At 39.6% G+C, this 13731-nt stretch overlaps 1 protein-coding gene across 1 annotated transcript in view; it reads left to right on the top strand.

Annotated features, from left to right (window-relative positions):
- RERG (RAS like estrogen regulated growth inhibitor) overlaps positions 1 to 13731 on the top strand; it is a 106511-nt gene that overhangs the window by 69283 nt on the left and 23497 nt on the right. The gene's annotated exons all lie outside the window — the stretch shown is intronic.

The following is a 13731-nucleotide window of genomic DNA, read 5'->3' as shown; positions in this document are numbered from 1 at the left end:
AATCCAGAACTGGAGATTTTTTTTTCCTATGTCAACATTGAAGGTTGGCTTCCAGAGAGTTATGTTGCATCTGTGTACCTTCTATTTATCATTAAATGTTTTATTCTAGTGAAGGTGTCATCTTGTAGAACTGTAGGTGAAAACAGAATTATCTAAGAGCAAATATCAGATATTTCTGTTAGCTTGTTTATATAGCTGAAAACATAATGTGGATAGAAGCTACATCCAAGTGTGAAATTGTGAAACACTGACTAGAAAACAGGAAACATTACTGGTTACTTATCAGTGATAAATTATCAGGACTGTCAAAATTAACTTGAAGGATATTAGATACATACATAGGAATTGGGAACTCAAAATTAACTCATACAAAATCGAGGTGATAGCTGAAGGAAGATAACACAGGGACTAGCTGAGAAATCTGGAAAACAATACCAGAAGTGATTGGGAAGCTGCATTGAATTACAAAGGATACAGAAGTTGTAATGCAGTATGATTGTAAAGAACGTAGGTTTGGTGCAGAGAAGTTCATATCAGTGTAGGAAGATGGTAGCAAAAACCATCCAAAGTATAAAAGGTGCTTCAGTACTTGAAACATGAATATATCTACATTAGGCTTCTTTTTATTAATTTTAGGGCATACTGTTAGACAAAATAGGTATAGCAGAGGGAGCTGGAGCATAAGCAACAAAAAAGGATAGTGACTCAGTGGGTGAATACCTAATAAAACAATAAAAAATAAAGGAGATGAATAATCAGGAAAGCAGCAATATACTGTGCAAACCTAGAACTACCTTCTAAATCTTATTCTTGCAGAAACATATCTTTCTAGAGAAAACAAACCAGTAAGTTTTTTTAGAATATTCTAAATGTTCTTAATTATAGAACAAACACCCCTACATTGTTTGCAAAAACCAAGTAAAGAAAAGAAATATGCCAGTAAACTAGTAACTACTATTTATTCAATTTATGTTTTGGACAAACAAGAAGAGTGTTTTAATATCAGTTTGTAAACATCTCCTTACCCAAACTACATCATCTACATGGAAGCCAGTTGAAAAGAAGCACGTTCAAAAAAAAAAAAAAAAAAAAAAAAAAAAAAAGCTAAAATTTACTGAGTGAAAAAAGAAAAGTAAGGAACAAATATAAGTAGCTGTTCAAACATTTTGTGATGTTTTAATTGATAAACAATGTTAGAAAATCATCAACTACAGAAAGACCAAAAATACATATCTACCCCACTCATTTTGTATAAACTCAGTTGTAGCATGGCAAATGGAAGATTTTAAACAGGGCTATCTGCCAAAAGAAGAGGAAGTCCCAGCTGTAACTAAATAGACTGACTCCTCTTCCTTCGCAAGCAGAGCAAGAGCTCTTTGATACCTCTTAAGACTTCCCCTTATCTGTGGCTATTACAGTGAAGACCACCTGGCTCACTGCAAGATGAATTAGGAACAGAGGGAGGACTGGATATTTTTAGGATTTAAAGCCTAAACTCTTTTCAGGTGTTTGCATGAAGAGGAAAATGAACAGTATGGGAGGAAAGAAGGAGCACCCCAGCCGAGGACCACCCTTCCCTCCCACAAGGGAAGTTTCCAGCCTGCTGCCTCCAGGCATCCTGGGGAGAGGAAAAGAGCAACAACTGCCCTCAGCTGTCCCTTGTCCTCTGCCAGAAGACAGGTGCTTACAACACAAATTGCTGTACGCTCTCCTATAAAGGAGGTTAAAACAGACAATAATTTGCGTTTCAAATATGATGGCTATTAGCTTTGAATAAACCATACAAACTGTAAATGCTAGTTACATGTCCTCCTTACCACATCCACTCTCTTCCTGACTGGGACAGTTAGATCATGACAGAAGCTGAGGATGTGCATCCTTTAGTCTTCTCAAGATGTTTTTTTAATTTCTGCATTTTTCTATCCCAACTGATACTGCTTGAGCAACTATTCAGTTTTCCTATTAGGATAAGCTAAGGATGAAGAATTTTGGGGATATGATGCAATCCTTTACACAAAGACAAATCAGCTGAGTAGTGATGTGTTTTCACAGCTTTCTCTGATAAACTTTTCCCTTGCTCTGCCCTCTTTCCTTTAGTGCATACTTCCAGAAGTCAGTGCAACTCTACCAGCTGCTCAAAATCAGAGATGAAGCTGTCCTTGCAAATGCCCTTTCCAGCCTGGCTGTTGCCCTTGCTGCCAGGACCAGCCAACTACTCAGCTGGGGAGCTGCAGGAGATGTTGATCTGTCCCAGGCCTCAGTAGGCAGTGTCACATCAGAGGAATCCAGACTCTTCTTTCCAATTTACCTTGTTTTGGAAATCTTCTGAGTGTTATTAGATTCTGTAAGACCTGACCTTTAAAAGTCAGGGGTGCAATTAACCAATCTGGCCAGCTCTGCATCAGCAGCTCACGCTAGCCTGGAAGAGGCAGGCACCAGACAATTCACTTCTGACTAATGTTATTAAAGAGGAACAGGAGGTGGACCCAGACGCTTTAATTAAACTGCAGCAGGTCTGCTCAGCAGGCTGTTATGATTGAGTACAAAGCAAAGATACCTTGCAAAGTATGCTAGAAACACAGGGCCTCATCTAATTATGTTGCATAGCCATTTTTGTGCTGATTTTCTGGCAGTGCCAGTTATCCAGCTGGCAAAAGGAAGGAAAGGTATCCAGAGACATCCTCTTCTGCCAGCACTCTGGTTTGGAGGCCTCTACATTGATTCACTAGCGTATTAAATGCACAGCTAGAATTAAAGGAAAAACAGTGTTACCAGGAGATCACCTTCATTATGTGTGTGGGTGACTGCTCTGCTCTCACTTCTATACCAGAAATAACCTTGCATATAAAAGGTATTTTCTCCACTCTGTTGGACTCTCTTTTTGTGGTGTAGGTGAAGACATAGGCTTCAGAGCTTTTGGCCATTGCTAAATGGTCACTCCTCTCTTTCCATGTCCCATCTACTTTAGATATGGACTTGAACTGAAAACAGAAATTCATCAGAAAGATGAATCTTGGGGCTCTATTTGGCTTTATTATTATTATTATTACTCGTATGTCAGTTGGCTTGAATTGCAGACTGCATTTGTCTGTATCAGGGTTTGCTGTCCTTTCCACTGGGGATCTACTGATGTTTTTTGCTTCTTTCTCAACCTTTATCTTGCTCACAGTGAATTTCCTCTGGTTCCACATGGTCCTTTTCTGTTAACACATACAAACCTCTGACTTACAGTCAACTACTTTTACTTGCATCAGATTGGTCAAGCCTAAATTTGGCTATTATTTAGGCTGATAACCTACCCACTCTGTAGCGCAAACATAAGTCATACGTACTTGTAGTCCATCGCTTTGACCATTTATTTTCTCTTATTTCATACTAAGAGAAGCAGACAAGATTTCCTAACAGTTCACTGTGAAAAAACACAAGCTCTCAGCGCACTCACAGAGATCCTTGGAATGTCCCTAACCTGCCCTCCAGTATGTCAAAATGACCCTGCATACTTAAGAAACCCAAATATCCATAACATTACTGGAACCTGAGTGTACGTGATGGGACAAAAAAAAAAAAAAAAAAAAAAAAAAAAAGCAGGGAGGTGTTAACTCCCTGCAATTCTTTATCCAATGGACAGAGACAAGGTTCTCCAGACTGTAATTAAATGCAGAAGTGTAATTTTACATTTTTGATTTGCATTACGAAGGACCAACCCTCTCCATCTCTATCAGTTAGAGATCTTGGAATAATTAGTCTTGGAAGGCTAAAGCCAGCTGTTGTGAATACATCCCTAACAGCTTGGATTTTAGCCTAAGCCTCCAAAATTTCTTCCATTTAGCTGATCATGCAAGTGATCAACTAAACATTTTTTTGCACCTAGCTAAGTAGGCTAGTTAAAAGAGTTTTGTCATTACTTTTCTTAGACTTAAGAACCTAATCAAAAATCATTTCAAGTTTCCTAATGATTTTCAACCTAAACCTTTAAATTAACCCTCCTTACTTCTCTTTCTCTATTTGAGTACTGTTGGTAGAATTAACAACCTAAAAAAACCACACTACTTTGACTTACAGAAAAACGTTATTAGTGACTACCTCTAAGTACAAAAGACACCTTAACAATTTTGTACTTTCTCCTGATTTACGTCCATGTTTTTTCACCTCTACTCTGCTGTCCCATATAATGTAGTGTTGGTCACCCAATTCTGTATTAATGCACAAAACTTCCAATTATTTTAAAGAAGCTATGGGAATATTATATATATATATATATATATATATATATGTATATGTATGAAAAAACCTATAAAGCAAATTCTAAACTGACAGAGGTACAGGGACTGTACTTCTTAGGGAAGAAAAAAAGAAAAAAGAAAAAAGAAAATGTCAGAAATCGCAAGTTATAAACAGAGACTGAGGGCTAAAATTTTTAACATAAGTATGTCCCCAGAGCTGCAGATAAGTGCCAGGAAACTTGTTGCTTCTGGAAGATCTAATGAGGCCACTATTTGCATCTTAAGAGCTTAAATATACTTACGGTAAATTAGAACACCTACAGAGGCTGGTGTTGGATCTGGTTCTTTGAAAAAAAAACAAAAAAAATCTAACCTCACTGAAGTGATTGGGAAATGTTTAAAAGGCATGTGAAAGATTTCCCAATCTTTTAAGTTGGTGTTATCCAAAATTTTGACAACCAGTGACAAGATGACATTATAGGGATTTGTTCATATTCATAGGGCTTTTGGATACAAATATATCTTATGATCCCATCTAACAGTGGAAAAATCATTTTGCCAAAACCTGATGGAAAAGACCCATGGGCCATCAGCTGTGCAGCCATGCACCAAACTTCTGAAGGAACTAGTTACTCATTAATCCTCTTTTTGGTACTTGATTTTCCGATGTTTGCATCACCTGCATAAAACCAGGCTGAGTTTGCTTATTGTACAAAGAAAGGGACATGAGATCTTTTTTTGTGAAAGTCCTGAAAATAAATGTTTGAAGAAGGGAAAGTGATCTGTTTTAATGGTTTGATTGGCAAGTGTTGGTAAAAAGAATGCAAACACATGATTTACGTAAAATTGCCAGCAATGGCAAGCAAGAACATCAAACCAGCTGATAATACATCAGTTGATGGATTTAAGATCTTTTCAGATTCAAACTGGTATGTCATCTAGTTTTTATTTTGCAAAACAAAGAGAAGACAGGAGGATCCATGAAAATGTATTATATTGACAATGGTAATCCCAGAAATTATTTTAGCATTATGACTATTTATATCTTTGGAATTATTTATCAGAACTAGTTCAAAACATAGTTAGCTAGGAAGTTATCACATTTTTTTCCTCTTACAATTCTTTTATTGAAAAAAAATATTTTTACTTCTGAAAAGGGTAGGAAAAGAAAAAGAGAGTGTTCAAGCAGGAATATGGGTAAACCTGCCATGAAATTTGACCAAAATTTGAAGCATTTCAGGTTTCCTTTCAGAATATGGGAAGTGGGAGTCAGATGGGCACTAGCCTAAAATGACAACATTTTCATCAAAAAGTTTCTAGTAAAATCTTTACCAATAAGGGTGATTTACAACAGCTGTAACGATACTCATTTTTCTTTATGTACTTCCTGTACTTCCAATATATAAATTGAACTACCTAGGCTCTCCCTCAGGCATTGTACCAAAGCAATGTTTTTACCATGACCCATTTGGCATGCCATCCTGTAATACCCCTTTAGATTCATTAGTCGCCTGTTGTGGTTTATAGCACATCCATCTGCCCTGTATTAGGCACTCTTCTGACAGCTAACTGAAAGCTAGCTCAAGTCTGGTGGAGCAAAAACATAACGAAACAACAGCTGAGTCTAATCCTAGCTTGCAGTTATTGTCCATGTTTCATTAGCTGTGTGTTTACAGACATCCATAAGATGTTCTTTTCCTCTATTAGGCCACATGCTTTCTTTGGATAGAATAGAACCATTATATTGTTCCTGCACGCCCTGTGCTTGGTCGCAGGGAGCAGAGACCGGCGCCTCCCTCTGCACCTTCCCCCACCCCTCAGGGAGCTGCAGGGTGTGGGAGGACTTTTGACTTAGTGACAGTGACAGAAAGATGCAGGTAAGCACCTGAAGTGATACTTTTGACCAAAACTGGACACCCACAAAGGACACACTTCCAAGGGACTAACTTTGCCAACGTATTCCACAGCAAGTGTATAAAGCCCCCTGGCAACAGCAGGTGAGTGGCTGCAGTGATCCTCACTGGGACCATCTAGACAGCAGTGCAAGCCTAGGCAAGAAGGTAGGCAAATAAATAGTAGGGAGATAAGGTAGCCAGATAGTTTTGGAGAAGTTCCCTGCCCCAACAGTCAGAATTTGTCCTCAAAACCCTTTTCACATTGAGTTTTGAAATCAGTTCAGTTTAGCCAACCAGAGAAAGACCAGGAGTAGGCCTATCCATGTAAGAGCTGTTGAGGAATCGTAATTGTACTTCATTTCACGTGAGATGATTTTCCTGTAAAGACAAGCTTTTCAGAGCCCCGAATAGCAAAGCAAACACTCCAGTATAAGATTGTTATCTAGTGAAATGTTTGCAAGAACCCTCACAGAAAACACTGGAGAGATCAGAAGCCCTCTCTTCAGGAGACTGCTCTACAATGCATGAATTTAGCGTAAGCCTTCTCGTTTCCAGCTATGGCAGGCACTGTGGTTTCAGTCTTGCTTCTCATTCTAGTAGGGGTGGGGCTGCTGCTGGTATCAATTTGAGAGCATTACTTATCTCATTGTACCTAAACAACCCCCCAGGGGCATAAGATCCAACCTACAAAGAGAAAGGCAAAGCTGCTGATGACTTCAGTGGGCTGTGCCTCAGGCTCCATTCAGAGAAGGAAGAATTCAGTAAAAAAGTCATTGCAGAAATATATAGCTATATTGAGCAATGGCAGGGTACTTCTAGCTGTTGAACAATTCAACAGCCGAATCACAAACAGCCTCCTTATGCTTGATCATCTAAGAAAAAATTCTGTGGTGTTTCTGTCCTTTCATTGTCTTTTTTTTTTTTTTTTTCTTGTTTGTTTTGTTGTTGTTGTTTTTTTTTCCAGGAATGGCTTTCTCTTTTCCAGCCAATACCTTCTGTCACAGTGGCTTATCTGACAACAGGTTACAATGATTGTCTGCTGCTTCTCTGCTTTCCTAAACACAGTCACGGCCTTCTTATCTACTATATCAATGAGTGATATACCTTTAAATCTTGTTCTTCATCTAATTAAAATGAGTGCATGAAATGTCTCTTTTCTATCCAGACCATGCTCACTCCTTTAGAGCAGTGAATTATTCATCTCTTCTTGCCACTTATGATGCTTTCTTTGGGTTAGACTCTGAAAAATGGGAGAATGAACTCAGAATAGGGAGGAATAATAAAATTCTTCCTCCGGCTATGACCTCAGAATCAATGGAGAGAGCAGCAATCACTGCCTTGACTGTTCCTTCTCTGTGACAACATGCAGAAGAGATAAAGTAGCTAAACCCATCTGGAGCAGAAGCCATGGAGGGGCAGGAACAGGATTGCTGTGGGTTTTATTGCCCCCTTCAGGGCTCCATGTCACTGGGGCTCGGTCACATCTGCCCCAGGTGGATCTGGAGGGGCAGGAGGTGCTATGACACTCCCAGGTGCTCTGCAGTCTAAGCACAGTGAGCCCAGAGGGCAGGCCACTGTCTGTAAGTGAAGCTTAAAGACCATATCTTTCCTTCTATATGAAAACAATGCGATAAAGAGGGGATCAGACTACTTGAAAAATAGTCTTTGCTCCGATAAGAAAAGTGAGTAAGGAGCTCAGCTTTGGCTGAAGTCAGCTGGAGCTAAAGAGTTCGTCCCATCCTGCAGCAGACTTATTTGTCAGACGACACGACTCATCTTTACCTGCTGAGGAAGATATGTCAGGGAGCATGAGGAAAATAAAAAATGTCACCTAAATTTGTCTCCTTTATAAGAAGCAGTAGGGAACTCAGGGTCACAGAATATTCTTGCTGTCTGTGAACAGCTCACGGAAAATGCAGCTTCTAACAAACAACAAAGAACAATTAATGCTTTCTTTAAAGGTCCATTTATGCAAGCATTGTTTTAGTATCCAAGTAAAAAGCAATATTTATATTTCCTAAACACTTATGCTTTGTGAGTATCAGCCTATCTGCGGTGATAATCCATTTATTTCCACAGCTATACAATTATATCCAGGTTCCAGATGAAATTGAGGAGCGTGCAGAGAAGCTAAAGACTAAGTTTTTCAAAAGCTGCTCAGGTGCTGAAAGCAGAAGATACATCTTAAAAAGAATTTCTAGAAATGCCCTAGCATAAGTGAAATCATCAGGTGTAGGGCACATTTTCTGCAGAAGCTAAGCCAGTTCAAGCATTTCCCACCTTTCTCACAAGACCACCTTCTGTTCTCAGTTTGGCCACATTGGCTTCTGGAGGCATTGTGCCTTTCCCAGGATCAGTGGAATGATCAGGGCTTACAGAAAAAAAAAATAAATCTCAGGGAAAGAGCACCTTTTTTGATGATTGCAACTGAACTGATTTCATGTGGTGCTCTTCCCCACAACCATGTGAATCAGCACCAGATGGGTGCACTTAGACTGGGGCATGACAACAAGAGACTTGGTGGGGACAGATGGAGAGGACAAGAGTGTGCAATGGCATCCTTAGAGAACAACACTGTCTAAAGGTTATTAATGTGATGCTGGCTACCTCTCTGCTCTGCTAGGCACACTTAAAATGTAATCACTTATTATTTTGGGCAAAACCAAACAAAAGCGTGGCAGAGCAAGGAATGTAAACCACATCTCAGACTGGCTCCCTAGCCACTGCATCAGCCTTGCATTACAAGCAATTGGAGGTTTTCTTACTTGTCAAGATTATAGATTCCCAGGGCTGTGTTTCCTCACAATTCTTATGATGTCATCATCAACAGCTAAGCAAATGCAGATTGCTGCAGCTAGGTTACAGCACTCTACAGGGCAGTAACAGGAAAAATAAGCTTATATTTCTTTATTCAGCTGCTGGCAGAGAAAGTGGAATTGTTTCTATTCTCTCTGCTTACTCTAAAAAGATTGTGGGGTGAAACCGAGGAAGTGTTCTTAAGAAAAGCATTAGAAGGATAACTCAGCAATGAGCAGTTTATCAGATTGGCCTGGGAAAATAACAGAAGTTCACATCATCATAATTGCAAACTTCCTTAGACCTTAAGGGTCTCTGAACACCTGACACTGCAATCCATGGGGGTGGCACATACCTACCAATCCTCAGGACTAATGATAAGATCCTAGCAGGAAAAGCTGACGTAATGCTCTTGCAAAACTGCCGTGGGATCTTGAACGTCCCCTCAGAACAAACAGGAACTTGGTGTTTGCAGCATCATGTAAAAGGAATGAAGAAAATCCCATTGCTAAGGTCACTTTAAACTGGGTAAACCACTGAATGAGATAATGACTGTGAGAGTTTTGAATATATGACTGGTTATCTTTGCCATCTGTGTAATTTCTATGGATCAAAAATGTGCAAAAGAATCTCATACAAATAGCACCTCAGCTTTGGGGGGAATAACTCACTATTTTTCAAGAGTAAAATGTATTAGAGCTTCCTCTTGATATATACTTTTATATGAGTATAGCTAATTAACTAGCTGAGACCAGAACACTCCTTGTATCTATTGCACTCCGGAGAGGCAGGGCCGGGTCTCCTGGCAGCTGTGATGACCACCATAAACTAAGTTATGTTAATCCTCCAAGATGCAGGCTTGAGATAAGTCAGAGCTTTCACAAAGTCCATTATCTACTACTTGGTTTTTATTTTATTTGAAGATGTATGATGTTTATTAACTGAATGCCCTTAAGTATTGAAAATGAAAGCAGAACTTTACCATTTAAATTTAGATCATGCTTCCCCCCCTGCAACACACAAAATTTTAGTTTACTCTGAACAGTTCCCAGGACTACATGTCCAGATTCCAAGCAGAAGGCTAATAAAAGCCCCCACATTATTAGAGGCACCAAATGAGTGCTTACAAAATTGCAGTTGCAGACAGAGATAGGAGATTAGAGTTATTTATCAAAACAATGGATTAGTTTAAGTTAATTTAATGCCGTTACTAGTATTGGGAACCAAGCACACCACTTTGTAGCATGCTGGCTGGACCACTTGATACTGTTTATCATCACCCAACCTAACATGTTGTAGCTTAGATGGGAAATCATTACTTCCGAGTTGTATGTCAATCTTCCTGCTGGCAGTGGTTGTATGGTATGAGCAGTATGTGAGATCATGCAGATCACTGTTAGGTTTCAGATTGAAACAGTCTTTAGTTACCATTGATTTATGAAAAGTTTCTGTCCACCCACACCTGCTCTTCAATCCTGCTACACAAAAGAAAAAAGGTGATCCTACCACTGATACTATTGATTACCACTAAATGCCTATTGGTCCCATCTCCCTTGGAGGTCTTTTTTTCTTTTTTTTTTTTATTTGCCTCTAGCAACGAGCATCTCTATCTACAATAGGTTAGAAAAGCTTTAGCCTAAGTTTTCTTCCTCAGCTAATCATTTCTCCACTTTGTAACAGTTCTTTGAACCATGACAAAGCATATTGTCCATAGCATCTGTGTTTTAACTGTTGAACAGAGTCTATCATTCATTTTTCTTGTTCTTTAGCATTGTGAACCCTACTGTGGAAATGACAGCATTTCTCCTAAAGAGCTTCTCTGCTCCTGCTGCTGTGCCTCTTCCACATGTAATGGAAAAACTGTTTACTGTAACAAAAAAAAAAAAAAAAAACCAAACAACAACAACAACAAAAAAAAAGCTGGTAAAAATAAAGTTCAAGACTCCAGGTGGCAAGCAAGTAACAGGAGCAGATGTCTTAGAGAAACAAAGGGGGGGAAACAAAAAACACCAAAAAACAAAAAGAGAGATACAATATGAGAACAGCCATCAGGACATTTGAAACCACTTTCAGTGAGATGCTAGAGGCATTCTGAAGATTATACACAATGTTGATAGCACCTTGTCACGGAAGCCTGAAAGCCATTGTAGTTTATTGTCACTCTCTGATGTCTCTGTTCTCACATGCCTCTCCCTATTCTTTCTGCTGGGAACTTCCCCAGGTGTCTGGTTCAGGTACTTGGCAATGAGCCCATCAGAAAGAAAAAAATTCCTTGTTCCTTATCTTCTGCCTTTAAAGTACCAGGTAGGATAAGAGCTGCAATGCAAATTCAACTAATTATACAATTTGAAAACAATGGGTTCCCATCAATGTAGTGCTGTGCACCATATTAAAAAGATGTAACATTTATCAATGATCTTATCAATCATTATTGTTATATTAAAAAAAAAAAAAAGCGGTCTATGGAAAACACAAGTCAATTTTCAGTGTATTTTATTGCCCTAAGTGCTCATTCCCCTGTGACATAGGCACCTTACAGGCATGTATCTATTTATGGATGAACATATTGATCAGTCAATACAGCTGACAAACTAATAATGTTCCAGCGTTCACCTAAGCTCCTTTATCAGAGGAAACTGGAAATTATACAGGACAGATGATCTTTCAAGATATGAGTTGCAGTCACATCTGATAAAGTACGCATGGAGTTAACGTGAGAGAAGAAAATTATTATAGTCAGGCTCAGGAGGAGAGAGTGATAAATATTCTGTCCAGACTGTGACCACACAGAAACAGCCAGTGCCATCTACCAAAATGAAATAGGGAGCACTGCATCCCTTCACATCACTGGGTTCCTGAGGAAAATGGTAGAAAGTACACTTCATGCCATTTCTAGTTACCATTTGTCCATATAAGTACAGACTAAGTGCAACAGTAGTACAGCAAGGCACTTTCATGAAGATGCTTTTTGCCATCCTGAAGGCTACAAATTCATTCAGTAATCTGGCATTAACAATGGTGGCCTTGGGCCTTGCTCACAGTACACTGACTGCCCCCTCTCCCAGCCTGACTCATCAGGGACTGACAAAAAGTCACTATTTTTAGGCATTTAGAGTTACACTAAGTCTTTAGCCTAGCTGCAAAAGCGTGCTGTTCCATTCCAGCATGGATTGATGAGACCACAGCATACCCTGTGAAACAAAATGTCTTTGCCCCAGCAGTGGTGAAACATCACCAGAAACCAGAGATCACTAACTGCAGCGTGAGGTTGAATGGGTCAGCTGAGCTCCTCACCAGCTGCCTCCCCCTTACACTGATGGCCAGGAGGCTGCTGGCAGCCAGGTCACTCTCACAGAGCAGCTGGGACAGAGAGTGGTCCCTGCCCTGACCAAGGGTTAGCACAGAGCTAGCTTTTCACTGCACTGGCAAAATTTCTTCATCTTCTTTGGTCATGAGTCTGTGCTCCCTACCCTGACCGCTGTGAGAGGGGTCCACCACTTTCCTGGGGCATCTGGACCTTTTCTAGTAAGACAATTTCTCTGCTTTCTTCCAGCTCCTCTTAATCACTTTCTCTTGCCTTCTTTACTGAAGGAGAGACTCAAAATCAAGTAAAAACAAATAAACACCCCAAACTAAACCAGAACGGCAACAGCCCCTGGCTTCTGCACTGGCAGCTGCTTCCTTCTGTGCTGGTGCACATTCCACCCTTCAACCTATCAGGGCATGAGGCAGAAGCTGTACACTGTCCTAGGAGCAGCTCAGGGCACATCCAAATGGAGCAGCCTACAGTCCCTTCTCATTGTACCACACTGGTAACAAACAGCCTTTGGAGTAGTTTCTGGATGCTACAGTCAAGAACATGCATCTTTGCCATCTCCCTGTAATGGAATTAGTTGTTGCTTTTTTTTTTTTTTTTTTTTTTTAATTTTAAAGTTTTATACTGAGTGGAAAACTAAACCTTTCTCTGTCCAGTATCTTTCAAAAAGAGCATCCAAATTCACAGCTTACCTTGTCTGTGTCAGTTATGCAGGGAATTCACAGTTATTTGTGTGATTTCATATGTAGGACTTGCTTTACAGCCTAGTCACAAGTACACTCTGTCTTGCGCACACAAACATCTGGAGGTGTTATCATTAACTATGTTTTGAAAAACCATATGTGTTAGTAATACCACACTAGAAAGTTTATCCTTCACAAAGGGGCGACATAACAAATTATACAATAAAGCCAAGAGAGGAGAAATGGTAGAAGTATGGATATCACACTGCATTTCTAAAATGATCAAAACCATTAGACGCACCAGTCTGATCATTTGTCTTTTATATGAGAGGAATCCTGTAAAATAAACAACCTTATATTGCAACAGTATATTGTGGAATGGGATAATATAAATTAAGCTTCCTGCTTATATGTCACATGCAGTAACTGTTGTAAAGAAAATGCCTCCAGCATAAAAGGCAATGGGCAGAACATTACTACAAAAATCCTCCTGCTCAGTGGACATGGGATGAATGACTATCGGACTGTATATTTCACAGCATTTGCAGTAGGCTTTTTCAGATGAATATGTGGAGAAGTTCTTTTTATCATGAAATTACCATGCCAGAAACAAGGCAAAAAGCATTCCTTGCTATCAACATTAGGATATGGTTAATAAGGACTCTTACATTTTCCATATTTAGTACTGAATAAGGAAGGTGGCCTTTGTCCTGCTAGCAGGCCCAGGCCAAGACTGCTTTCTTCCCAGTCTCTCAGGAGTGGCAATTTTTCCCTCTCACCTGAGTACCCTATCCCTAGACTATATCTCTACCTGTGAA

Source organism: Aythya fuligula, chromosome 1 (genome assembly GCF_009819795.1).
Source record: "Aythya fuligula isolate bAytFul2 chromosome 1, bAytFul2.pri, whole genome shotgun sequence".
In the NCBI taxonomy this organism is placed as follows: domain Eukaryota; kingdom Metazoa; phylum Chordata; class Aves; order Anseriformes; family Anatidae; genus Aythya; species Aythya fuligula.
Note: the sequence above shows the minus strand (reverse complement) of the source record. Positions and strands in the feature narration are given on the sequence as shown.